The 27,277-nt window shown below is 42.1% G+C and overlaps 1 protein-coding gene across 1 annotated transcript in view; it reads right to left on the bottom strand.

Moving 5' to 3' along the window:
- The window catches only part of SPTBN5 (spectrin beta, non-erythrocytic 5), a 435,120-nt gene that overhangs the window by 167,557 nt on the left and 240,286 nt on the right, over nucleotides 1-27,277 (bottom strand). The window lies entirely within an intron of this gene.

Here is a 27,277-nt window from a genome sequence, read left to right as displayed (position 1 = left end):
CTTACTTTTTTTTATATGTTTGCTGCCCCCATTTTTATTAAGCTGTTTAATACATAGATTGTACATGTTCTCGCTGTTGACTGCATGGCAGACAGTTCCATTGGCAGTCTTGCAAAGTGACTAAAGAGATAAGGTGGTAAACCACCTGGAGATTGTATTGTTTCAATATTAATCAGCCTGAGCACATATTTAGACTTATGCCAGCCATAGATGGATCTTATCTCGGTCAATCCAGCAGGCCTGAGATTCGATCCATCTGTGGGTAGCCTGATTGTACCCAAGTCATTCGACTAGGGTACAACCAGTATGTCAGATTTTCAGCATCAAATATTGCCAGTGGCTGTAGCCTCTAGCAGTAATCACTGTGTTCTCTCATCAGGGAAAGCTCCCCGCACACAACCCCCCCCCCCCCCTTGGGAGAACACAATAGTGTTCCCCTATCAGCATTGACTGTGTTGATGGGGAAACCAACCCATGGATGCAGGGAAGAAAACTGCATCATCTATGGCCTGCCTTAGGCATAGGCAAGCCATAGATGATTTGATTTTCTTTCCTGTAACCTTGGACAGAAAACAGCCCGATTCCCCCATCAACATTTACTGTGTTGACAAGAGAATCCCTCCCTCAGAGCTATTATGTTCTGCCAGCAGGGAGCCTTCCCTGCTGGCAAAACACAATGATTACTACTAACAACTATACCCACCAGCAGTAATTGCATTCAAAAAATCCGACAGGTTGGTTGTACTGAAGTTGATTGATGGATCAACTTCAGTACAATCAGCCTGCCAATATAAGGATCGAATTTCAGTCAGTCCCTGCTGAACTGCCAAGATTTGTTCCATCTATGGCCTGCTTTAACCTGGGTATACATGTACCAAAATTTGAATGGTTCAACAGGAATCGGGCAAATTTTGGTACGTGTGTACCACTCTCTGTTCAACAGTAGACAGTGGTTAGACCAGCTTCTGTTGAATGGTCATTCCGGAAAACCAGCATTCTATCAGTGCATGCTGCCAATGGCTACAGCTCTGATCTTTGTATTTAAACCGGGGGGAGTTCCCGCTGTCAGAATACACTAGTGTATCAGAAGAGCTTGTGTGGATGCGGGAGATCTGTGATATTTTTTTTTTATTCAAGTTGCTGGTTCAACAAAAAAAAAACTCTACGTGTATACTCCGCTTAAAGTTGGGTACATAAAGTTAGGTTTTTATTTTTTTTCAATGAGCGGACTGAACGAAAAAAAAACTGACAGATTTCTATATCCACACAAGGGATGCAGGAATCTCCCCTGCTGTACAATAGTATTCTGACAGAGGGACTTCTCCACTGTCAGAATAGTCTGATCAATGCTGCAGCCATTGATCAAAGGAGATTTTCCCACAGGACATCAGACAGAAGTCAATCTAACAATCAGCTCCTTTCGAACCAAAAGGGCTACACACAGATTGGAATTCAGTTGGTCCCTACTGAACTGGCCGATTTTAGATCTGTGTACCCTGCTTTAGAGAAAGAGAAAGGAACAGAACAGCAAAATTACAATGAACCATTGTTCACAGCTCACCTGCACCCCCTGCAACCTTTAAGACAGCTCCCTTGCACCCGTCTTTCCAGCTCACCTGCAGTTTTCTGCACTGTTACACCCATCTCCACCCTCAGCTGAATGGGACATCTATCCCGACACATGGTCCTTTCCTTTTGTTTCTCTGTCACTTCCTGTACACATTGACAGTAAACATGGTAGATGGTGTTCAGGCTGGGCAATGTCACTCCAGCATAGTGGGCATCTTTACAGAGTACATTGTTGCTGGGCAGTGGGTGCTGTTGAGGTTGATGCTGTAATCCTAGAACACCACCCCAGGTAGAGCATCTGCATTACAAATGGCCAAGATGCAGGACTATCCCAGCAAATTCGGGGCAGTTGGCATCTATGGGCTCCCAGCTGCTCTCCTGTGTTGTCATCTTGTCATTCATGGTGGCTAAAAGAACTGTTTTAACACACAATAGGCAGGCATACCACTGTTGTCACCATCAAGAAACTCAATCTGTGAAATAACATCTAGGCATGAAGAGGCTGCAAAGAGGCTGAAGGAGACCAGAAGCACTGAGATTAAGCAAAAGATGAAAAAGGTGAAAATGGCAATATATTAAATACAAAAATAGCAAATGTCATTAGGGCCTGGTTCACTCTATGACTGCGGCTGCAGACTGGTTGCAGGTGTAGGAATCGCACCTGTTCCCACACGCGCAGCCACCAACATTTCTCTTGTGAGGTGCAGGAACCGCACGATTTAAAAAGACCATGCTGTTTCCATGCGGATGTGTTTTGGAAAAGTGCATGCACCTTTTCCTTGCATGAAACATGGGCACAGCAGCCTATTCAAATGAATGGGCTGCCGTGCCAGTGCAAAAGCAGGTCACAAGGCTAGTGTGAATTTTTTCAGGGTTTGTTATCAGGCCAGTTTACCTATCATCTGTGGTATAACAATGATTTGCAGCCAAAAGTTTCATCCTGTGCAGCAATTCAGAGTCAGCTTGTTTAAAAAGATTCAAGCAATGGTAATAACCTGTGTGCAAGCTATTCAAAGCTTGTAGCTGAGATAGAAGAGGGTAAGGTTGCTCAAAGTCCCCGACAGTAACATGCATCTTGCAATGTCTTGCTATTTAGAGGTAATTATGTTACCATTATGAGTGGTTGCTCTAGCCAAAGGTCAAACAGGCCACCCACCATGCTTTACATAGTTAAAAGGCAGAGAAACACTTAGCCATAACTTGCAAATATTGATATGGTGCACGTTTACAATGCTAGGTGCAATGTGGATCCTACAATTGGATAATTAATTTAACCTTTAGTGTTTAAAATAAAGAAGGTTTATTAAACATTGATTTTTTTTAAGAGCGTTAAGTTGTAGCTTCAGTGATTACAGCAATCTTCATTCAAAGTGCCTACAGATAAAGGTGATTTACAGTATTTGATCCAAAATCACTTAAAATTGACACAGTGTATTCCTTTTCCTACTCTAAATTAACAAGAATGCAGCTGTGGCATTTTAAAAGGTAATTATATTTACCACCATTTCAAATCTATGAAAATAGAATCCAACTTGACCTGAAACGAGAGAAGGCCAAACAGGTTGTGGAGCTTCTCCATAATGTTAGGAATCTAAAATCTGCTCACAATCAATGGCTAAATCAGTTCTCTCTGAACTTATATTGTTACGTGACCATCTGCATTCTCTTACGGTAGACAAAACCAAAGCCATGAATGGCAAATGTAAAAGAACTTTCTATGAACACGGCAACAAATGTGGCAAGATTTTGGTACATGCTGTACACCCCCACCAAGCCCGGTAAGATACCCTCAGGCTGCACATCATGGTATTAGCCAAGAAGGGAAAATCCACTGTCAGCTTTATAGACCTATATCCCTCTTAAATGTTGATCTCAAGCTGTTCACAAAAATATTCGCTATGAGAGTGATAGAATCGATCCCTACCGTAATACACATTGATCAACTGGGCTTCATGCCTTTGAGGAAGGTGAGGGATAACACTACTAAAGCCCTAGCTTTTATTCACACTGCCGTTCCAGGAATATCACCATGCTACTCTTATCGACCGATGCTCAAAAAGCTTTTTATAGTGCGAACTGAGATTTCCTGAAAGAAACCCTCTGCCATATAGGCCTTGGACAATGGATGATGCACTGGGTCAACATGCTTTATTCCCAGCCTTCTGCTCAGGTGAAGGTAAATAGGCATCTCTCTACCCCATTTCAAAACATGAGCTGCACTCGCCAAGGCTGTCCTCTTTCACCATTGATTCTGATATTGACATTCGAACCCATCCTACGCAAGATCAGAAATCATCCAGACATAACCGGTCCATCAGTATGTAAAACTTTTTCTCACAGGGTCACAGCATACGTGAAAGACCTGTTGTTTTTTCTTTTGAAACCTCCAATATCGTTGCTGAGCCTCATATCTGAGTTAAGATCCTATGGGGCCTTATCGTACTTTCGCATTAAGTTTCAGAAATTGGAAGCCCTGAATATATCCTTATCACTCTCTTTAGCAGCCCTCTTCAAGAATAACTTCCTTTTCAAGTAGGCCACCTAGCACATAAAATATCTGGGCATCTATCTTTCTAGGAGAGTGGAAGACGTTTTTGTCCTGAACTTCCTACCCCTTTTTACTATGATCAAGAAAGACCTCTTGACCTGGCATAAAGGTTAATTTTCCTGGTTTGGAAGATGCAGCATACTTAAGATGAATATTATGTCTTGTCAGCTATATCCCCTACAGGCTTTACTGATCCAATTTTGGGCTCATTTCTTAAAGTTGCAAACAGGACTTTTGCTTACCTTCCTCTGGTCATATAAACACCCAAGACTCCCTTAGACTATCTTGCAACTCCTGAAACTATTGGGGGGAATGGCACTACCTGATGTAGCCCTCTATCATACTGCCTTCCATCTGAGTAGGGTGCCGGATTGGTGCATGATCCCAGAAAACAAATGGTCTGTTTAGAACGGACCATGGTAGGCCTACCCTTGGACACCCTGCCCTGGTGCTGTATTAATGTCCCTGCTGCAATGTGCTCCCATCCCACAGTGCGTGAAACCTGTCGCATTTGCACCATAGTGTTCAGGGGTACAGAACTCTTCCCTGATCCATCTCCATTCTCTCCTCTAGTGGGAAATCCCACTTTCAGTCCTCACCTGTCCGACTCCAGATTCCATACCTCGAAACACAAGCTAGACATTTTATTTTGGCCAGATGCTGGGTTTCAAGATTTAAAGTCCTTGATGACCCAGTCTTTTCTCTGCTTTCCTTTCTGTTCTTTCTCTGTTCTGAACGTTCTCTGCTGTGTCATAGGATCTCGCAGACATACCCCCTGCTTCTTTATCCAGCGAATTTCAAGATACCCTACATCTCCAAATGGCAACAAGGCTTCGGACTCACTCTTTCTGATAAATAGGTTGAGAGGATCTTTCATTTTACACATAAAGCCTCCATACGCTCCAGAAATCAAGAAACAGGCTTCAAACTACTAACACGTTGGTACTACATGTCCATATGGATCCATAAGATGTTCCCTCAATGCTCTAGTCTGTCCTAGAGATGCGGAGAGAAGGTGGGCTTCCCTACTCCATGTCTTTTGGTCTTGCCACTCACTGCACCACATCTAGACCGAAATTCAATGTATTACTCAAAAATTCACCAATTAAGAGCTTCCTTGGGACCTGGCGGTTTTTTTCTGCTGTATCACTATACTATCCCAGGAAAGACCTACTGACGATCCATTCTATCATTATTGGTGACTGCAGCGAGAAGCTGCATCCCACTTTTTTGGAAACAAAAACAATCACCATTGATCACTGTTTGGTTGAATAAAGTCCATAAAACCAATAAAATGGAACATTTGGTTGCAACGGAGAATGGCTTAAAGGAGAAATTCCTTAAAAAGTGGTTTTATTGGCACAAATTTGTATACTCCAAGGAGTACGTTTCTCTGGTAAACTAAACATGATCCCACTTTCTTTGTGGAGGTGAAATGACCACAGGAGACTAGGAGGTGCATAGGAATAGAGCAAATTTTCTCCCATCCTTTCCCCCACACTTTTTTTCTCATCCTGCCTTGCCCCTACCCATCACCCCTTTCCATTTAATATTTGTTTTGAAAAAGCAGAGTACGGAGACTTCTTAGTGCTGTGCTATGTGGGGTACTTATTCTCTTACTAATGGGTTCTTTTATACTCAACCTTCCTGGTAAGATATAAACCTCCTGTTTACTATTGTTGACTTTGCCATGGAGTATGCATTATTACTGGCACTTCTTGTTTTGCCCCCTGTTATACATGCTGATATTAAGGTGTTTTGAGACCTCTGTATTGTTGCCTTTTGGTAAATAAATAATCGAAAGTAAAAAAAATCCAATTTATGAAATTAGAATTGTGTGTTCCAGATTAGGTGCCAATGAATAAGGAGCATGCATGTAATACTTGTCTTCAGATATCTAGGATCCAGTGTTTTGCTATTGACATGTGTAGTATCATCATACCAATATAACAGAGCTATCTAAGGCCCTCAAAAAGAAGGTTGTTAGTCAAGGTCAACAAATTATTTTGAAGTAGTTTTTTCACTATAGTTTGTCCAGTACTGGATGGCCTATCAAATTCAACTCTAGAGCTGATGGTATGATGCTAAAAGTAGCCTTCAAGAAGCCCAAAATTTCAATGAAGGATCTGCTGCTAACTCTTGCAACAGTTGGCGCAAAGTGCATGCATCTACAATCAGGATGAGAGTGCACCATATTAACCTAAGGAAAAGGTGAATTCTATAGGTCAAACTGCCCATTAGTCTAACTGTTTTTGTAAAATAGGACCCTTACTGGTAAACCTTAGTAAATAAGGGGATTCGTTTTCATTTTAGGGTATGAAGCAGTGCATACAGTGCACTGACAATGGCCATCAACCCTGAAACAGCTGTATGCAGCTCGGAATAATTGCTATGCACTATTTCTACTATTTGTGACAGTTCTAGCTACAAGCATATTCATATTCCCTAATGGGAAATGTTCATATTTTACTTGCTGTTATGTGGGAGCTGCAGACACATGGAACATTGATGCAAATGAAAAAATTCCATGCAAAAACAACACAGGACAGTAGACAGTTGTAGACAAACCTATACAACAGTAAGCCTCACTTGAATATTCTTAATTGGGCACAGTGGATTCTTTAAAAGTTTATAAATATTTACAGGCCAAAAAAATAAAAAAAAATGGAATAAAACTTAAATGAATGAATAAGTCCCTCTTTTGCATTCAGAAGTGCCTAGCCATTGCCCCCTACATTCAGAAGGGCTCAGAGTCAACACTAAAATCCAGGAGGGCACAGTGTTCCAGAGACCACTCTTACATTATGCATGCCTAGCAGAGTCCCCCTTTACCTTTCATAAGGCAAAGCAGCAGGGTGGAGGCAGAGCAAGTCAAGATGGAGGAAGTATGGTCCTTCTGTAAATGCTTGAAGCAATCCAATCACATCATTAGTAGCCCAAGATCTCAGAGATCCTAGGTTAGGGTTTCTTGGATTAGGATTGAGGGAGGGTCATAGCTGGCTGGCAGTAGATGCATTCATTCCTGTATTACACAGAAAGGGATACCGCGGGTCAGATAAAATCTTGTAGTGGGCTGGACGTGGCCCACTGGCTGTAGTTTGGAGACTCTTGCTTTAGGACCCCAGTTCAGCTATATAGGTAAAATCTTTTCATGGTAACCTGTTCTGAAAAATTCCATCCCAAACCTGTTATTCTGAAGCCGAGTGCTTCCCAAAATGCAAAAAATGCATTGATTTAGCAACAATACCTTCTTTTACCAGAGGTAGAGGGCTGAAAGCTCACCCAAATGTTTAAACTTCCTTTCACAACATGTCACAAAGTTAATATCTGTCAAAGATTCCCAGCTGCTCCAGCCTGAAAACCTGAGGCACTTCAACTCAGGACAGTCTCCATTCTGTTAAATCCTGATCTTGCCCTTTATAATTAGTGATTCATGAGTTATACATCCTAGCAACCCACCTAGGAGGGTGCTACAAACTCTGTTGGTGAGCTCTTTGAGGCTGAGATCCCGAGTCTGCATACCTGTTGTAGCCATTATCAGGATTTTCCACTCATCATGTTTAAATTTTTCTGTTTTACTTATGAAATTATAGAGAATGCAGCTGGAGGAGCTTGAACGTGCAAACGTGGTGGGAACACCCAAAACCCTCAGGTGCAGAGGATGAGATGAAATAATTATGAAAGGGAGATCTTGCTGTCAGACTATCCAAGGCGTATGTGAAGCCAAGGACAGACTCAGCCAACTAATCTCCACTGATGCCTAGAATATCACTTTTGGACAGACTGATCTTTTAGACCTTCACAGTAATCTTCTCTCCCACTACTGATGAAAAATGTAAAACCAAACTCCAGGCAAATAGCTAAATAAACAGATTAATTACATACATAGGAGCTGTTTAACTGCCCAAGGATTTGGATTTCTGTGCATGCAGTCCTTAGATTTAAACAACTCTACTACACAGCACAAATCTCACAGTGCAGAAGACCTGATTTTCTTCTACTACAAAAAGGCCTTGTTTACACCCCCCCCCCCCAACTGCTCCCCCCTAAGCTGCAAAGGCAGCAGATGGGGGTGTACACATATTGCGCCCGCAATGCTTTGCATCACAGCATGACAAAAGTTTAACCCCACTGTCATGATTGGAGAGCGGTACCGCCCGCCCATTCAACAGGACCCATTCAAGTCAATGGGGCCGTGCAGCAACGGCGTGAAATGCTGCGTGTTGGTGCTGATTTTTAGGGGTTAAAAGCCCCCTCACCACCTGTAAAACATCCTCTGAAGAGTGATCCAGTGCAGATCAACTCTCAGAATGTGATACAAGTGTAAACAAGCCCTTAAGTAACACTTATAGATCTTGTTCATCGTCCCAGCCTGTGACTGGACAGAGGAGGGAGAAGCAGCTGACTGACATACTAGCTTCTCCTTCTATCAGAATTTTCCATCTTATTACATGCATCACAGCTGACTTGCTCCTTGTGCTGCTTCTCGCTCCCCACTCTGAGCTCTGCTGTGCAGGGGATTGCAATCAGCTGATATCAAGTCAAAGTTTAGGAATGTGCTAGCATTTCAAAAAAACTCATTGAAGGATTAATTATTGGATTCAGAGCTGCAAGCATTCGTGTCTTTTAGGTCCTGTGTACATGGGACACCTCGGAACGATGGAAACTGACTGCTGGAAAATGTAGATTAAAAAACATCAGTTTGCATACCGCGTTTATGTGTGTTTGCGTTTAGAAGTGTTTTTTAAAGATAGCTTCAGGAGACCTTCCAAAATGCACTGAAAAACAGTAAAAAATTAACTATTTCTGACATTTTGAGAGAAATAGAGAGAGCAGAAGCAGAGAGAGCAGTATTTGTTGAGATTAGCTGTCTTTTTTTTTTGTGGTTTTTGGATGTGTTCCAGCTCGTTTCTGTGCAGAAATTATTGCAGCAGTGTCTAACATATTTTCTTTCATGCAAAACCTCAAAGTATGGTGTGCTAGGTCCATTTGAGTACCGGGAAAATGCTTTGCATGTATTTTTCATGATGAAAAAAGGCTCCGGACAGCATCTGGAAATGGAAGAGTTAAAGAAAATTTGCAAACGCTTACAAACACGGTTAGTCGCGTTTAGCCGCGTTTACACGTGTTTACAAGCATTTGGCATTTGAAACGCTGATAAAAACTACTCATGAACGCAAGTTTTCTGCGTTCAAAAAAAGACTGTAAACTCAACTGCCTGTAAATGACTGTAAACGACGATGTGTACATGGACACATAAGAAAACATTAGGGAGAGTTCAGGGGCTGCTGAAAAAAAGCGCTGAACAGCTCCTGAACGTGAGTTTATCAGATGCAGTGTACATGATCCCTTAGATCCGCCTGGAGTTCAGCTCTAAGAAATGTTTCATATTTTTTGCTTATACATAAAATTAAAATATACAATTAACAGTGTCTACACATATAGTGTACTAGGACCTTAGATACTGTATGCATTACCCCCACTTACTATCAGTTACATATTTCAATTCATTGACTATACAGCTCCTTTCGCTGAAGCAGTCTTGCACCTCACACTATGCCAAGTTGGCAGCATCTGCTGCTTATCATGTGTCTGTCAGTCACGGCACGCAGTCCTGTCAGAACTAAACTACAGCTACATTATTTATGCATGTATATTAGTTATTTATATGGTATTGATGAAGAAATCCCAGCTCTTACACAATACGCATTAAAGTTCAGAGGCTGGGACACAGTGTTCTGTATTTCTTACATCCTGACAGGCTGCTACTGCAAAGGTCCATTGTAAACAACTGTGACTTGCAAATCCCCTAGTTTGATCTACACCCAGATCAATGTTGGCGCACTTCAGCATCTATATGCGTGAGCTCCCAACTCTATAAAGGGTAGTGTCCAATTACAGATACAGATCAACATCCAGCATCAAACCAAGCATGATCCCCTGCAGCAAAGGATTCTCTGACTTCTAATAAGAGTAATGTTTAATATCTACGCCAGATCAGGTGCAAACAAGTACGTCAGAAGTGACATTTGCTTTGGATGGAAAGAAAGCACTTTAAAAACAAGCTTTCATCAGAAGTGTTTCTACCATTGGTTTGATCACTGGCTCGTAATTACTACTGAAGCTGGCTGGACTTATTTTTTTATATACTTGTGTGACTCAGCAGAGACAAGTGACATAGTTCTAACTGCTAATCCTACAGCCAGGGGATTGCAAACTTTCCAGCACTGGTTGTACTGAATCTTGAATGACCTCTACACATCAGTAATAGGAGTTGCTAGCTTGCCCCATGTTATATAGGAGCAAGTGAAGATCCCCAATGTATAGACATGGCCAAAAATGATGCCACTCCTGCATTTCTGACAGATAATGCACCACTTCACCCAAAAATTGTTGCAATGTTTAGGTAACAGCAAAGAATTGTCTGAGGATTTGAGAACAAAAATTGTGGTAAAGCATGGGCAATCTCAAGGTTACAAGTTCATCTCCAGAGATCTTAATGTTTCTGTGTTCACTGTGCACAACATTGTCAAGAAATTTACAGCCCATGGCACTGTAGCTAATCTCCCTGGACATGGATGAAAGAGAAAAACTGATCAAAGATTGCAACGAAGGATTGTTCAAATGGTGGATAAAGAAACCCAAGCAACTTCTGGACAAATTCAAGCTGATCTTCAGGCACAGGCTACAACTGTGTCAGCTTGAACTATACATTGTCATCTGAATGAAAGGGTATAGTAGGAGACCCAGCAAGACCCTATTGTTGACACAGAAACATAAAAAAGCCAGATTGGAGTTTGTGAAACTTACTTGAGGAAGCCAAAATCCTTTTGGAAAAGTGTGCTGTAGGCAAATGAAACAAAATGACAGCTTTATGGTAAAGCCCATCATCCTACTGTTTTCAGAAATAGAAATGGGGCCTTTAAAAAAAAAAAATACAGTCCCTACAGTCAAACATGGTGAAGGTTTCACTGATGTTTTGGGGTTGCTTCGCTGCTTCAGGCAGCCTTTTCTTGCCTGCAGCTACAGAATAGGGCCTTTGCTCTTTCCATGTGGTCTCTCTCCAAAGATCTGACACTCCTTCCTATTAAGTCAGACCTATACTGTAGATCTAAAATCAGCAAAGGTTGTGACTGATTGTTGGACCCACAGAAAGCAAGGTTCCCACTTTGCAGTATGCTGGCAGGTGAAGGGCTTTTCTACATATTTTATGGCTATTTAAAAAAAAACACTTGACAAAACTTTCCATGCCTTTTGCTTGAATGCACCTGGAACATATTCAGCATACTCAAACTAAAGGTTGAAAAGTGTACCTTCTTTAGATTCCTCTGTGTAATACATATTAAAAACCAAATCCATACAAAAATGACTTGTTGCCTAAACCTCCCTCCCACCCCCCTCTAACACGTCCACCCAGTCTAAAGTTTTGCTTACCTGGTGAGCCATTTATATTCATCTCAGTGTCCCCTCCTCCATCCAGGTCCCTAACTGATGCCATTTCCTCCTGCAGGGACTGCAGTCCAGTGCCACTTGTGAATCCTCCGCATCCGTTTCGCTTCACTTTCATCGATCTGAAGTAATCTCTCCTCAGAGAGATCCTAAGAGGACCCCTGCTGGCTGGCCATTGGGAATTGTCCACATCATGCAGGCAGTGATATGGATATCCAGAACAAGGGCTGCTCCAAAATATAAAGTGAGGTGAAAAACCCAGCATTGGATAATTAGGTCACCACGTCTTGGGGTAAGTAAAACGAGGGTTTAGAGAGGGTTTTCGTTAACCCAGTGATCAGATAAGGAGGGGTGGGAGGAAGGGGTGGAAGGTGGGTTACATTTATCCTGCAATTGGACTTTAAGGATACAGTACAGTACTGGATTTCAGTTTCAGAGGCTGCTGAGATGGTGTAGTCACACCAAAATAAGGTGCTTGAAGGAGTTCAAACTATTGCTTCATGAGGATCACTCATGAAATAGTCTATATGCAATGATTGAGACAAAATAAAAAAACACTTGGAACATTCTTTAAAGTGGATCTTCACCTCTCATCCTCTTTTTTCTCCCAGCTTCTAACCTAACTGCAGTTATTTGGGTTTTTTGGGAGGGAAGGATTATCTACTCCCACAGCCTTGTTTTTCACCTAGGCATGCAGGACGACACCTCTGCTATCCCCCACACACTTGCAGCCTCCTGGGATAATATTGCACATCCCAGGAAGCTGCAGGACCAGTCTAAATGATCTACTTGATCTCAAACATGACCAGTGAGGAGCATGCTGTGATTCATTAGAAAGTCACAACCGGCTCCCAAATCCAAGATGTCGGTATTGGGGATCCCCAGTGCTCAGGAGAATCAGCTGAGAAGCAGGAGAAGACAGTTGTGAACTTCATGGGCTTGTAAGTATCTGTTAAAAAAAAGTCAACAGCTACAGTATCTACTGGACGTAGATCTTCATAGTTTACCAAAATGTTGACACAGCAATTACTAGAGCCCAACTGACCTGTATTCAGCAGCTCACCACAAACACAGGGACCCCACTGAAGTGGACATTCACCCAAGCTGAGAAATCCATGTGTCCTTAGCAGTTTAAACTATTTATGGTTACAACAAGCAGGGCAAATGACATGCAATGCATGTTGGGGGCCATACAATTCCCAAGTATAAAAAGGAATGGTCTAGCAGACGCAAATGCTGAAGTTGAGTTACTGACTTGAAACAAATATGCATATCAGAGACGTCAGACAACAGGCTGAAGCACTTACTGTACATGTTCCAGGTCAGTGACACAGAACTGAAGCAAGAGGATTTGTTGGACAACCAGACAATTAGTAATTCCATAGAAAAGCTCCCCAAATTGGATAGGAGCAGCTTTGGCACAGAGCAAAATATCTGAATTAAAGAAATTCAGCTCCTAATGCATAAGGACCAAGTGTAGTTTATCCCCAATAGGCAAGCCCCAGACAACATGTGTAATGTAATGCATCTCTTTTACCTGTTTCATCACAATAAACTTCAAGGTATACTCCTATCACGTGACATTTACTAAGCTTTCGATACTATCTCCTGGGATTACCTCCACTATACGGTATATTGCAGAGGTGGTTATCTGGACGCCTCTCTGTCCTGGTTCCAATCCCTCTACTACAATCCATCAGCTTGTGTAAAATACCCCAAATTATCTCTCTCATTCTTTCCCTGCAAAGAGAGGAACCCCCCAAGGCTGCCTCCTTTCCCCTATATTATTTGTTCTCACTATAGAACTAGTATAGTTTTTGAGCGAATCTCAACATCCATGGTGTCCCAGTATGTTATCACAATTATAAGGTTAGCCTTTTTGCTAATGATTTACTCCTTACCCTAACCCATCCTCTCATATCCCTACCTAATTTGTTATGTACCTTATAGTCTTCCGCCCAAATTTCATACTTGCACATTAATGAGGATAAATTGTTATGCACCTTACAGTCTTTCACTCAAATTTCAAACTTGCACATTAATGAAGATAAGTCGGTGGCCCTCAACATCTAAGAAATTGTTTGACTCCACATTACTCTGAATTATATCCAGCCAATTACAGCCCTACTATATGTAAATTTAAAACACTATTATCTTCTTGGAATTATCACCCCATCTCTTGGGTGGGGAAAGAATTAACTGGATCAAAATGACTGTTCTGCCTAAACCCTCCTGATCCTGGTCCCTTCTTTTTCCTAAAGTCTTTCCAGAACCAGGACCATGTTCTTCATATGGCATACCTGCAGCCCACAAATCTCCAGGACAACTATTTATATACATAGACCATCAGGGTGGTCTAGGGGTTCCAAATCTTTTAAAAAATTATCAAGCCACCCAGATCGCTCCATTGACCAACTTGTATGCTGCTAAAGCAGCCCCTATATGGGTATGCCTTTGAATCCACCTCCTGGATTCATACAGTTGTGTTCAAAATAATAGCAGTCAGACATCACTAACCTGGTCAATCACTGTTTTTGGTAGAAATTATATTTCTACATGGCAAATAATTTACTAGCAGGTGTAGTAGAGTAATAGAAATCCAACAGACCCAACAGTCATGACATGCATGCTGCTGATTCTGTGTAATTGAATCACTAATTGAAAGGGGCATGTTCAAAATAATAGCAGTGTGGAGTTCTATTAGTGAGGTCATTCATTCTTTGAAAACCAGGTTGCAATTATTGCCCTTATTTAAGGAAGGCAGCAAATGTTGTACATGCTGGTTACAGTGCATTTCTCTCTGACATTCTGAGGAAAATGGGTTGTTCCAGACACTGTTCAGAAGAACAGCGTACCTTGATTAAAAAGTTTATTGGAGAGGGGAAAACATATAAAGAAGTGCAGAAAATGATAGGCTGCTCAGCTATCATGCTATGATGGCAAATGCTTTAAAATGGCAACCAAAACCTGAAAGACGTGGAAGAAAGCAAAAAACTACCATTCGAATGGATAGAAGAATAGCCAAAATGGCAAGGACTCAGCCAACAATCAGCTCCAGGAAGATCAAAGAAGGTCTAAAGTTACCTGTGAGTACTGTTACAATTAGAAGACGCCTATGTGAAGCCAAGCTATCTGCAAGAAGCCCCCGCAAAGTCCCACTGTTGAAAAAAAGACATGTGCTGAAGAGGGTACAATTTGCCAAAGAGCACATTGACTGGTCTAAAGAGAAATGGCGCAACATTTTGTGGACTGATGAAAGTAAGATTGTTCTTTTTGGGTCTAGTGGCCGCAGACAGTTTGTCAGACGACCCCCAAACACTGAATTCAAGCCACAGTACACTGTGAAGACAGTGAAGCATGGTTGCGCAAGCATCATGATATGGGGATGTTTCTCACACTAAGGTGTTGGGCCTATTTATCGCATACCAGGGATCATGGATTGGTTTGAATACATCAGAATACTTGAAGAGGTCATGCTGCCTTATGCTGAAGAGGTAATGCCCTTGAAATGGGTGTTCCAACAAGATAACGACCCCAAACACACCAGTAAACGTGCAACATCTTGGTTCCAGACCAACAAGATTGACGTTATGGAGTGGCCAGCCCAATCCCCAGAACTTAATCCAACAGAAAACTTGTCGGGTGACATCAAAAATGCAGTTTCTGAGGCAAAACCAAGAAATAGAGAAGAACTGTGGAATGTAGTCCAATCATCCTGGGCTGGAATACCTGTTCACAGGTGCCAGAATTTGGTTGACTCCATGCAACAGATGTACAGCAGTTCTCAGAAACAGTGCTTATACAGCCAAATATTCATTAAGTGATTCAAAGGAAAGCAAAATCTTCAAACACTTTTCAGTTTAGTGAATGTTTGAGTTCGTAAAGAAGAATACAAACACTGCTATTTTTTGAACAGTCTAATATTCACTTTTCTTCAATTTTTTTAGAGGAACAACGCAAATTTGATATATTTTTCTTCATGTTTTGATTTGGAATAGAATGTGTAGTGTTCCCAATGCATTTGTGTGTATGGAAATAAAAGCTATTAGAAGGATTTTGAGCTTTAGTCACTTTTTTCAACACACTACTATTATTTTGAACACAACTGTATACACTTACAATTCTTACCCTGGATCTCCTTTAATAAGAGGCTTTAACACTTACCCCAATTTTGGCACATAATTTATGCATATTATGGAATGGCCTCAAATACTCCAGCAACCTGCTCTCTGCTAACTTTCCTTTGCTTCCACTGACTGGCAACCCACTTCCCCCCCTCTCTGGGATTAGAGTCCTCTGCAGCCTTCTTCTGGTGGCCTCAACATGGTTTTACCTCAGTTTATTCACTTTTAGAATAATCTAAAGTCCTCCTGTGACCAATTCTTACAGAAAAAGGATTTCAGGCCCCCTCTTCTAAATTATTAAGATATACCCAGCTTAGACACTGTATAGTTTCTCCTATACGTGACAAAAACCTCTCTCCTCTTTTAAAGTGTTATTAAACCCGCAACAGTAAAATCAGTTTGTATATGCAGTAAAGCATGCTTGTTATACTCACTGTGGAACCTAAGGGGTTAATCCTCTGCATTGTGTAAAAAGGCTGTGTGATCCTTTCCTCTCTGCCCCTCCTCTTGTTGAAATGACCACCTGATAAAGACTGAATTTGTAGTCACATACACATGCTCAGTTTGGTGTGTATTGCTAAAGAGGTTTTTTTTTTTCTTTGGAGAGTGCATGTGATCAGCACAGGGTCAATCAGCACTGTCCAGACAGAGGGTCAGAGGTTTCACATCCTCCTAGAGCAGAAAGAAAACTCCTCCTACAAGCTTTAATCAGTGCTCTGCTGAAGTCACTGTTCTAACTGCTGATGGGAAAAGGTATTTAGCAGTTTATATTTACTAAAATAACTCCATTTCCATGTTGTGTGTACTGTGGGAGACCAGATATAGTGAGTGCAGGGTCCTGTGTTTAGTATCACTTTAACAGCTCTCAAACATATTTGCCACCACACCCAATTAGAATTCAAGTTGATTTCTGTAATCTACTCTCATTTCGACTGTCTCTCGTCTCCTGCTAGGCAAGCTTATGTGGCAAGGTGTTAGGCAGTGTACTTGAACAGGAAATGGGGTACCCACACACCAAAAGCCACTGGAAAGACCAATAACCTAACATTTATTAGAGTTTTAATAAATAGTAGGATTGTTGTGTATGTTATTTCTACATACTATTAGGATGGAGACTTTGGTGGATATACACCCCCCCGTTTCCTGTTCAAGTACATATATATACCATATTTGGGGAGTTCTGGGAGTAGGCATTAGTTTCAGTAACAAGGTGGGAAGCAGACCTGAAAGTCCATAAAATGGAAAAAGAACGGTTAAGCACTTGGTCTACCACTGTCACTTGGACTATCAATGGTACAACTCTCAAGTCAGTGTACAAGGTTTGATATATGGTGCCTTAGTGGTTGCCAAATAGAAGACAATGTCCTCCACATGTGGTGGACCTGCCAGGTGCTCGGACATTTCTGGTCCAAAGTATTTGCCCTCCTTCATAAATTATTTGGGATTTGGCTACCTAGGGTTTAAACTGCCACATTTTGTACCCTTAGCCTCCAAATTAACAATTGCCAAAGCTTGGAAGTAGCAGTTCTCCTCCTTTCCAAAGTCAAAACCAGGTTAGATGGTCTCTACATAAACGAACATTTGACTAGTATCCTTATTAACAACCACAAAAAAATTAGTAGAATCTGGGACCCCTAGATCACCTTTCTCATGATGTTTGCCCTCTATTCTATAATTTGTGCTCCAGTGGTGGAAGAGAGCCCCCTGCGTTAGACTTATTTTCCTACCCCCCCTTTTCTCTAGTACAGGTTCTTCTTCTTTCCCTCTTTTCTCCCCCTTCTTTCCATTTTCTTCCTCCACTTTACTCTCTTCATTTTCTTCTTTTTCTTCTATAGTTAATCATATACTGTATAGGCCAGGCCTCACAATTTCCACTCGCCTGCTTGCATTTGACAAGTGGAAATAACGTGAGAGCAAGAGTGGAGCCCAGCCCAGTGTTTCAGGACCTCCGGAGTCTCCTCCCATCCCTCTGCATAGTCCAGACAGAGCAGAGCAGAAGTGTCCTGCACAGCCCCACAGAGGACACTGCAGGAATGCCTCCCACCACACAGCCACCCCTGGAGAGCCCATGGAGCGGAGGACATGGCTGACCGCCGAAGGGCTCGGAGGATGGCCAACCACACGCTGGAACCCGTCAATGCTGCCTGCAACTGCAAAGGCGCTGCCCACCGGAGGACCAGAGTCACTGGGGTCATCAAGTCCTGCCGCCTGTTGACAGCGGACAGCCCCACTTGCAGCACGGTTCCGACCCCCACCTGCCATCGACCACAACAACCAGGCGCCGGCTCAGCTACCCTTCCTACCACAAGATCCTTTCCACTGACGCTGCTTGCCAGGTGAGAGCTGTCCCACTGGCCCCCTCCTGTGACACTGCACCCCATCTAACCCACTGCCCCCCCTTTTGTGATGCTGCCTCCCCATCTATCCTACTGCCACCCTCCTGTGATGCTGCCCCCGATTTATCCCACTGCCCCCCTCCTGTGACGCTGTCCCCCACCTAACTGCTGCCCCTCCTGTGACACTGCCCTCTACCTATCCCACTGCCGCCCTTCTGTGACACTGCCCCACACCTGTCCTGTCCCCCACCTCCTGCGACATTGCCCCCCCTCCTGTGACACTGCACCCCCACCTATCCTGCTGCCCCCCTCCTTTGATGCTGCCCCCATTTATCCCACTGCCCCCCTCCTGTGATGCTGTCCCCCACCTACCCACTGCCCCTCCTGTGACACTGCCCCCCACCTAACCCGCTGCTGCCCTCCGGTGATGCTGCGCCCCACCTGTCCTGCTGCCCCCCACCTCCTGTGACATTGCCCCCCCTCCTGTGACACCTCACCCCCACCTATCCTGACGCCCCCTCCTTTGACGCTGCCCCCCACCTATCCCGCTGCCCCTCATCTAGCCCACTGCCCCACTCCTGTGAAGCTGTGATGACCTGTCCCGTTGCCCCCCCTCCTGTGACACTGCCCCCCACCTGTCCCACTGCCCCCAGCTGTCCTACTGCCCCCCACCTGTCCTGTTGGCCCCCTCCTGTGACACTGACCCCCACCTATCCAGCTGCCCCCTCCTGTGATGCTGCCCCCCACCTATCCTACTGTCCCCCTCTCCTGTGATGCTGCCCCCCACCTGTCCTCCTCTCCTGTCATGCTGCACGCCATTTCTTCCACTGCCCCCCTCCTGTGATGTGCCCCACCTGTTTTGCTGCCCCCCTCCTGTGGATGGATTTTACTGGGGACAGACTGACCTGGGGGGGAAATCTAATGGGAAAGGACAGACCTGGGGGGATTTACTGGGAAAAGACTGGCCTAGGGGGGATTTACTGGGAAAAGACTGACCTAGGGGGGATTTACTGGGAAAAGAGTGACCTAGGGGGGATTTTACTGGGGACAGACTGACCTGGGGGTTCATCTGCATAAAACATTTAACAGTGTCATTTCATGAGATAATTTACGAGGGTGTGTTTAGGGGCAGAATTAGGGGTGGGGCAGGGTAGGGGTTGGGTAACTGGTGGTGAATAACTCTTAAGGCCTGGCTAGTAGCTCAGGACTTGAAATTTTGAGTCCTGGTATAAGCTATCCATGGTTTATTTTCTTTATGCACGTATTATGATGCATTGAATTGAGGTCTTCTGAACTGTTTAGAATCTCCTCTTCCTTGGCTCCTTGTTATATTCTGTATTTTGGATATGAATTTGACATGTTATTGACCTCTGTATCACTTTTACCTTTTTTATATACATTGTGTAAACATATTGAAATAGAAAGAAATTCACCCAGCTTTTCTAAATGTCTAACTCCAAGTTCACTGCAACCATAGAACATAGATTGTACTTTTCTGTAATAAAGATTCCCAGCAAACATTTGAAAAAAAATAAATGTACTAAATGGAGTTCTGCATATTTGTTGAATGGTTAAATAGGAAATATAGAAAAAATAATTAAAACAATTGCAATCATTTGGTGATTTGATCTCTTCACATACAGGCCTCAAGGAAAATGCCATATACCACATGACTCAGTAAGACCCGTGGTCAGTCAAGAACAGCTGATGTGTTGCGCAATCTTTTGCAAATACAGGTCTCAGCAACTTATGTACCAAATTACTCAAAGCCTCAATTAATCATGGCAGGGAGGCCTAAAAATTGCTCATACAGTTGTGTCTAAAGCCCAAACTTCTTTTTTAACTTTAAGGGTAAGGAGTTAGAATTCCTATCAAATTTTTTGCTGTTTGAATCCCCACTGGGGAAAATTCCCTTCATGTTTTCTCTTGGTGGCCATCATCACCAGGACTGAAAGTGAACAAAAATGTAAACGTTTACACTTGTTAGGTGGCAAGAATTAAAATTATTATTTCTCATAAATAGCAGAACAGAATGAAATAAAAAAGCAAAAGAGATTTCTGCATTATCTCAGTGTATTTTACAATGCTGAGGTCTTGTATATGCAACCAGTTCACTTTTCTTTTTCTTCTTTTCTTTGATGGAAAAAACTATTTCTACAGTCTCATCATATACTATTCTGTACCTGGAGGGGGGTGGAAGCAGAATGTATTTAATGATGACATCTTCTATTTGTACCTATGCCACATCATAGCTTGGCACAGGTACACAGATGATGTGTTTGTCATCTGGACTGGTACCTTAGAAACGTTTAATGACTTTATGTTTGCTTTGGGTAGGAACACATACAAAATGTAAGTTCATCCAGAACCTCATTTCTGAATACTAAAATACTGGCACAGCATGATAGTTAGCAGGAAAGCCAAAGTGAATAGGGTAACAGGAAAACCTGTGTAACAAACTGTGTCCACCCACAGGAAAATATCACCTGTCGTCTAAATACCTGTGATGACAATCTGTTAGCTCTCCACTAGCTAACAGATTGTCGGAGCCTGATTAGGATTGTGTGAGTGTGATGCAAAAAAACCCAAACAAACATGAAATCTTAAAAATTAGGCTGGGATCTCCAAATACAGAAAGGTTTCTTCACAGTAATAACTGTGAAAATGTGGAACAGACTCCCTCAAGAGTTGGTTCTGGCCAGCTCAATGGATTGCTTTAAAAAAGGCCTGGATTCTTTCCCTGCAGGAGCAAATTGGATCATGCTTTGCTGGGTGTTCTTGCCTTCCTCTGGATCAATTGTGGGTATAGGATTATAAAATTTTTTTTTTTTTTGGTTGATGGACTGGAATTACTTTTGTCTTTTTTCAGCCAGACTAACTATGTAACAGGAAGGAGAATAAATCAATCAATCCAAGAGTACAATATACATCTAATAAATTATAAAAAAATATACAAACAATGAAAAAGTAATATGGATATAATATTATTTAAAAGCAGGTAGCCCAGATTAAAAAAACAGTCCAAAATCTGCTGTAACTGAGAGTGTGCTGCTGCTGACCTGCAATGAGCTGATGCTGGAAACCTGTATAAAACAAGAAAGGAGAAAGAGGAGAGCACACTCCATAGTAGAGCATGCATAAGGAAGTTTAATGGACAAAATAAAATCAATAGTTGCACTCACAAACAACTGTGAGGTAGAGAGGCTTGTCAGGTGGCTTGGAGGACAAGTCCAGAGTCAGTGTATGAGCTATCCCAGATCCTCACCTTGGCCACTGGCTGGGGAAAGCATGGGATGAAGTGGAAATGACACTACTGGCAGAGATAGATGGAGCTGCTTCTAGGTCTGGAGTCCAAGAGCTGAAAGCCTCCTGTTGTCACCGCTACCCCAAGATACAGGGATGTGTTTCAAAGCAATCCTGCTTCTTTATCAACCCCTTGAGGATGATAATGCTTCTAAACATGTCCCTAAGGTTTTGACTAACAAATCTTTCTATGAGCAATTATGCTATGAGCAAGCTGCCATTCATTAAAATAGAATTGAAATTTCTGTTAGTTACATATATAACATATGTCATTTATTTTGCTTGTGGAATTTTGTTCGCCTTTTTACTGTTATATAACACTATTTGCTTATTGTTATTGTACATTTGATAGTTATAAAGCTATGTTGTTTTATAAAATCTGTGTTGCTGTCAGCCTAACCTGACCAGTATTATCCCTCTGACCTGCCTCTTTGAAGGGAGGTTGTATGTATCTGGTTTAACCGGGATGCTCCTGTCCATCCTGATATCCGTGGGTTTGTTATGTAATGCTCATATTCCATTCTTTGAGTTTACCCCCTTCATTTCCCATGCAGTGGGTAATAAAAAGGGAGGTGGTAGCTCCCCTATTTGGCATTTCGAGGAGTTCACCCCTCCTGTTTATTGGGGATCCTGGTGCCTGCCTCACTCATACATTGGTAAGCCTTGGAAGAATGATCACATATACACTAGTATTCTTGCTTTATAGACATGTGCAAAATTTATGACCTTTCTGCTTTATATTTACTTCAGCCCCATATGGATTCCTCAATGCAAGAACTTGCCATAAGCATTACAATGCGCAGCTGCTAGTTTATCGTGTGCGGAGTATATTCTTATGTGGAGCTAGCAATTCTTTGTAATCAGTTTGGGGCGTTTATACTAGTGGTGCACCGAAATTAAAAATTCTGGTGCCGAAACCAAAGCTGAAAATTCAGGATGCACTTGGCCGAAAACTGAAACCGAAATGGGCAGTTTTTAAAAAATAATATATATTTTTGGAAAAAAATACAACTTAATGATTAAAAAAGAAACACACACAATATATTCCCCATTTTTTTGTAAAATATGAAAGAGGATGTTATTGCGAGTAAATAGATACCCAACATGTCATGCTTTAAAATTGCGAACGCTCCTGGAATGGCGTCAAACTATGGTGCTTAAAAATCTCTATGGGTGACGCTTTAAAAATTTCTACAGGTTAGCAGTGTAAAGTTTCAGAGGCATTCTAGTGCTAGAATTATTGCTCTTGCTCTGACGTTCGTGGCAATACCTCACGTGTGTGGTTTGAACACCGTTTACATATGTGGGCATGGCTTACATATGTGTTCACTACTACGTGCGAGCATGGGGGCACTTTAAACATTTTTTTTACTTTTAATTTTATTTATTTTTTTTACACTGTCCCTTAAAAAAAAATGTTAATCACTTTTATTCCTATCACAAGGAATGCATGCATCCCTTGTGATAGAAATAATTGGTGACAGGTCCTCTTTATGGAGAGATATGAGGTCAAAAAGACCCCACATCTCTCCTACAATGTAAAGCATTAGATCAAAAAAAGCATTGATCTAGTGCTTTAAAAAAAAATAAAAATGGCCTTGTTTACAAGGCGACGGAACCAGAAGTGACATCGCTGGTACAGATGTACATGGTAGCCAATCAGCTTCTAACTTCAGCTTGTTCAATTAAGCTGTGACAATAAAACCTGGAAGCTGATTGGTTTCTATGCGGAGCTGCACCTGATTTTCCACCATGCAGTTTTAGTAAATAACGCCCATTGCATGTTATCTCATCTCACTGTGACCAGGGGTGGACTGACCACTTGGAAACTTGGGCACTGCCCGAGGGCCCGGGGTCAGTAGGGGGCCCCATGAGATGCCCCTGGTACCTTTTTCATAGGCTTTTTTGAGTTTGGGCAAGGAGACAGGGGCCCCATGATCCCCTATTGCCCGGGGGCCCCATGAGTTGTCAGTCCGCCCCTGACTGTGACTATCGGTTACTGTTGAATGAAAAGAATGTATTGTACAGAAGCATAGGAATATTTTGCTTATCAATGAATGGTTAAGGGCAGATACAGTATATGGGGGTATGAACCACTAATTACTTTTATATTATCAATGAAAATGTATTTTATCCTATTTTATATATGCTTTTATTTACGATTAGGAAAAGTGCAAAGTTCCTTGGTAGAATAGTGTACTTGTATTCGGCTAATATATTTGAGATCCAGTGTCTAGCTCTATTACCAGTCCAATATAGTTATTTTTTACAATGTAGCAGTTAATGGGGGAAGGGGGCTGTCAGGTGCACTAAAAAGCAGCATGTCCAGATATATCTTTTTACAGCTTGACCATACATTCTTAACTGGAGTTGACTTTTCAATCCATGTAGGTACTAATGAGAACTGTTTCATACAAATCATACATCTGTTCACTTTCATTCTCAATAAAAAGGTTAACTTGCTATCGTTTCCTACAAAAGTCTTAATGTGAACAGTCTGGATATTTCCCTTTATGAGAAAGCTATAAAAATTGCAAAAGACAAAGCCAGAAAAGAAAAGACATCATTGTTGAGTCCATTAGAAAAGCAGGTGGTTTGATGTTATTTTATAGTGTAATGGAATTTTCGAGGTGACACGTACAGGTTCAGTGCCCAAACCAAGTCTCTAGCCCCGATGCCTTGATTTTCCAACTGTGTGCGCCAGTCACCACAAATTAAACAAAAAAAAGCCTGCTAAGAGTTTGAAGTCTGAACTGTATTCCAAAGTTCTATCCCTACACCCTGTCAGCAGCGTGCATGTTATGAAAAGGCAAAACATCAGTTGTTCCTGGTTTCACGGTGTCTGTTTTAGTTGGAGCACTAGCAGACACAACAAAAGGAAGAAGATGCCAAATCCCAAAAATAGAAAGGAGCTAGTGCTGATTTAAAAGCCACCGCTTGTGCAATTGCTCATGTAAAGATTCAGCTCCATCTGACCTATCAACAGGACAATATTCTGTGACACTTTTACACAACTGGTGCAGAGATGCATGCATGAACAAGAGCCTGAAATAAGATCCAAGATGGCATTTGTGTCAGGTGACACATATCATAAGCTCTGAGGGTATACTTCTGCCTGAATGCTGTTGTCTTATGGGGCAGCTTTTACGTATTATCAAAACTAGAGAATACAAAAGAAACATATAATACATAGGCAGGGGTTGTCTTCAGTGAAATATATCCCCAAATATATATCAGAATGTAAATCCAGAGATGCAGGCTGAAGTTATATACAGATCTCATCTTTTACTGTAAAACTCAATCTTGGACCTGCAGCTGCAAACCATCTTAAAGTGGACTAGAATCATATATATTTTAATGTTAAGTGAATGCAGACTATGTAATGTGTAAGAAAAAAAGCACAAGTATTTATTAACTTTTAGAGATCACAGTACACCCCTGACACTGCTTTCACCCAGTGATGTATTTAGGTTTCATGCTGCCCTAGGCAAAACAAAAATCAGCTCCCCCACCCACCCACGGAGAGACCCTGACACTGACAAACACCGCCCTCCCCCACGATAAGAGCCGGACATTGACCAACAACTCCCCACCCCAGCCCCACCCAAGAGAGCCTTTCACTATCACCGCTCCATACACACTGGCAACTCCCCCACCCCGGCGAGAGAGAAGACACTCACCTTCACAGCTCCAGATATCCCCAGGAACTCTTGTCGGGCTCTGCATACACCATCAAGCAGCCTGCAGCCTCTCTCAGACCCCACCTAGTTACCATGCTGGGTGTTTCTTTTCTTCCATCCCTTCTTTTAGGGGGCAGTGCTGCCCCACTGAAAGTAGCCGATGCCCCCCGAAAAATGTTGCTGCCCCCTGAAATGATGCCTCCCTACGCAAATGCCCTGTTTGCCTTGTGGTAAATATGCCCCTGCGTTCACCTGCTTTTTTTTCTCCAGAATTTGTTAAGGGGCAGCATCAACTTCCTGCACTGAAATACAGGCTCAAGACTGGCACAGTCATGTGAATCCTGGTGCCTGCATGCACACTAAAATAACTATAAATGCATGATTTCAAACAGAGGTTGCCTGGCTATATTTGAAGGTAGGTGGTCTAGACCAGTGTTTCTCAACCTTTTTTCCAGACAAGGAACCCTTTAAAATTATGGACAGTCTTGAGGCACCCCATTCCAAAATGGGGTGCCTCAAGACTGTCCATAATTTTAAAAGGGCACCCCATTCTAAAATGTGAAAAAGTATTTTGATAGTTTTATATAATGCAGCAACATCCACACATATAGGACACCCAACATTAGACGTGATTTATTCTTCAAAAGCAAATACACTTCTGTACACTAGTACTGACTAGTATTCCATTGTTTCTCTTCTCCCTCAGTTTTTCTCCATCACTGAGCTAATGTGATCCCAGCACTGATGGAGAAGGGCAGGGGAGGGTCAAACTAGGATGCTATGCAGGCAGCTGACATCCTTCTTGTCAACTAATGATGTCATTGGTTGTCAGGATGCTGGCACCTAGAAGGTCGTAATGGTGCACAATGAAAACCTGTGCCTTTGTGTAACTAAAAGGCAGGCTTGTTCCACCAGCTGGCTTGTATACAAGTTTTGGGCAATTTTCCAGACATTTTGCTAAGGCATCCCTGAAGAAACTTCAAGGCACCCCAGGGTGCCGGGGCACCCTGGTTGAGAAAGGCTGGTCTAGACTCTACTACTCCTGGATTATAAACAATAGACCTTATAGCACATAGCATGCAAAGCCTTTGAGTAATATCTCCCCACTCAACCTTGGTTATGTATAAAATGGTAAGTCATCGACCCCCTATACAATGTTACATTGCCAACAGCTAATACTGGTTAGGTATTATTAAATGAAACCATACATACTGTGCTATGTGATGTAATTCATGATGTAATTGCCTTATACCGTCTCATAGAAATGGTACCTTCTTGTCATTTGATCTGAATTTTTTGTGTATTAACAAATAGGGGTAGATTTACAAAAACTTGGTGCACTCAGAAAATGGTGCAGCTGTGCATGGTAGCCAATCAGCTTCTAAACTTAGCTTGTTTAGCTAAGCTTTGGCAATACAACATGGAAGCTGATTGGTATCTATGCAGAGCTGCACCAAATTTTACACTCTCCAGCTCTAGTAAATAACCCCCATAGTGTCTAAGACAGACTCAACTGGAGCCGAGAAAATTAGCTTTTAAATTTTATATGTTGCGTGGAAAAAAATAAAGCTAGAAGCTAATCGGTTGCTGTAGGCAACAGGCACCAGTTAAAACGTAAAAAAACACACCTATTTAACTGTTCCTGAAAACGGTTCCATTCAAGGCATGTCGTGAATGATAACTGTTACAGTTGCTTGTGCGCTCAACTGATGAGTCAAGCTATCATAACTGATCACATGTGCAACACCATAGCAACTGCAGATCAAAGATGGCAGCTTCCTTGACTGTAAAGGATTATAGGGTTTAGTTGCGCTTTACGATAGAACTTCAGACACTTCTTAATAATTCGCCCCCAACTTGTTTCTTTCCAAGTTTATTAGTTGCTTACAGATAAACAATATACATTATCATCCACTAAACACAGAAATACTGCTGATATATTTCTCCTAAAATTACTTCTGCAGTCTATTCAGTCAATGGGAACAGCACAAAGGAGGGTAGAAAGAAAAAACAATGGCTTTTACCCTAACACATACCGAAGTGCCACATCCCTAAATCAGTTCAAACACAAAGAAACAAATATTGGATGGCAGTTCATGGACTTTATAAGCACGACACTGAATATCATTTAAAAAATGTACAATGTTTATTGCTACACAGTTAAAATTCATTAAAATCACATTTAAAATAAACCATAGTACCATCCTGCACCCTTTTGTTGGTTATGGTGGTGGCCCCACACTGTAGTAAAGGTACACACTGTGTAAA

This window comes from Staurois parvus, unplaced genomic scaffold, assembly GCF_062004578.1.
Source record: "Staurois parvus isolate SC_StPar_1 unplaced genomic scaffold, SC_StPar_1.0 ptg000414l, whole genome shotgun sequence".
Lineage (NCBI taxonomy): Eukaryota > Metazoa > Chordata > Amphibia > Anura > Ranidae > Staurois > Staurois parvus.
Note: the sequence above shows the minus strand (reverse complement) of the source record. Positions and strands in the feature narration are given on the sequence as shown.